A 2,213-nucleotide genomic window follows, 5' to 3' on the forward strand; every position below is an offset into this window, starting at 1 on the left:
GCTGTGGCCTCTCGGGCTAGGGTGCTGTGGGCGGTGAGAAGCAGGGGTGGGTGCTGGACAAGCAGCCTCTCCCCCATCACAAGGCCCCAGAGGAAGGGGAGTTGCCTGGCACCACGGGTGGGGCAGCCTGGGCCAAGGGCAGCTCCAATGTCAGGTGCCCCTGCCCCCCCAGCCGCACAGATGGAGCGTGCTTGGTGGCTGACGTCACTGAGCCTGGCTGATGGAGCACATGCCAGGTCCATGGGTCTGGACATAGCAGCCCCTATGGGGACAGTTGCTCTCAGGCCCTCCACCCCAATCAGGCTGCCCGGGCAGCCCCCAGGAGGAGGCTGAGGATGAGGGACCCTGTTCCTACCCCTGGTGGGTGGCAGGAGAGGAAGGCCCTGAAGGAAAATTGGGCGGGTCAGGCCTGGCCTCAAGGCCCAGTGGGGGCTGTATGCACCCTCACACCGCTGCTGGTGGTCACACTAGACCCCACATGCGTGTCCGGGGCACCCTCACTTACACCATGCCCACACCCCAAACACAGGCCGTGGTGGGTCTACATGTCCCTGCACCCATGTATGCATACACGCATGCACACACAGCAGGGCGGGGAACACATGTCCACACACATGCACGCACCATGGGCTCGAGAACAGCACACGCATCCAGGCAAAAATATGCACAGGCACGCTTTCCCACGGCCTGGGCCGAAGAGGACTCAGAAACAAAAGGGAAGGGCCACGTGGCCAGGAAGCCTTCCCAGGAAAGGGCCCCCTCCCCGCCAGGGCAGTGGCTGGGGAGGGGGAGAGGGAGAAAAACAGTGACGTGGGGGAGGGTGTGGGGGAGCGTTGCTGGTGAAGCCAGATGGTCGTGGGGGCGGCCGGGGCTCCAGAAGCCTGGGGGGAGGAGAAGGAGAAGAAGCAGGGAGGACGCGCTTAGCAGCCAAGGCCCCAGCTCCTCCGCCCATTTCTCTGTGCCTGTGCTGCAGCCCAAGGCAGGAACTCAGACCCCTCCCATCAAGCACAGGGCAGAGCCAGGATGCAGTGGTCCTGTCTGGCCGGTACCCTCCTCAGGGTCCTCCCACATGCACTGTCTCTTCTGAGAGACCCTGTGCCTGTGCCCACAGGTGCTGAGGCCCCCCATGTGGCTACACACACCTCCACCTGTAGTTTGCCCCTCTGCTCACCTGAGCTCCAGGGCCGGCAGCCTTGCCTCAGGGCTGGAGGCAGCTCAGGCAGGGCAGCCCTGTGGGGGTGGGGTGCTGTTTGCCCAGGGCTCCCTCTGCAGCCCCTCTGGGCCCAGGAGACCCTTGGCAGCCCCAGCAGAGGCCTCTCTGTGGACAGCCTGATGTCAAAATGTTGTGCAGTCTCTGTCCTGTGCCTGGAGCCCCACCATCAGCACCCCTGGCACTCCCAGTCTCTGTGACGCCACAGCCAGGCCCAGGATTCTGCCAGGCTGTGCCTGGGCATTGGCATAGGCAGGGTTTTATTAATTCAGTTTTTCTCCCAAGTGGCCCCTGTCATGCCTGAGAAGATACAGCTAAACTGCTGGATCTGGGGTAGGGCTCTCAGCTGAGGCTGGGGGCTCCTTGCAGTCAGAGCCAGGAAACCGAAGCCACCCATTTCCAAAGAGCCTTGAGCCCCACCTGAGTGACCCACCTGCAGTGGATGCTGGCACCCTCAGTGACTTGTGGAAGGACAGCAGGTCCCGCCTCAGCTTGCACACCTCCCAGGACAAGGAGTTCATTACCTCTGCTGGGCCCACTCCTCACTAAGAAGCAGGCACCTGTCGCCCTTAGGCCAGCTTCGGGGCTGACTGTCACCACCAGCTGCCCTCAGAGCTCTGCACCCTCCCCTCCAGGCCACAGTGGGGGCCTGTGCAGTGGCAGGGGTGGGGAGTTGGGCACAGTCCAACCAGACCTGAGGAGGGGGTAAGAGGATCCGGAAGGAAGTAGATGAGTTTTAAGTTGGACTCAGCAGGATGCATCGACGCTCCCATGGGGTGGAGGCGGCAGGCAGGGCTCCCAGGCGTCCGCCCTGAGCAGCCGGCACGGGGCGCCCGTCCCTGAGGTGGGGGCGCCGAGAGGAGCGGCCGCTTTGTCGAGGCCCAGGAGACATCTGGGCGGGGGTGTCGCGTGGGCTGTGCAGGCTGAGCTCAGCAGAGGGGCCCGGCTGGAGGACACATTTGGGAGTCGTGAGCACTTGGGTGATATTTACAGCCCAGGAAGA

The sequence above is a fragment of the Symphalangus syndactylus genome, chromosome 18 (assembly GCF_028878055.3).
Source record: "Symphalangus syndactylus isolate Jambi chromosome 18, NHGRI_mSymSyn1-v2.1_pri, whole genome shotgun sequence".
Classification (NCBI taxonomy): domain Eukaryota; kingdom Metazoa; phylum Chordata; class Mammalia; order Primates; family Hylobatidae; genus Symphalangus; species Symphalangus syndactylus.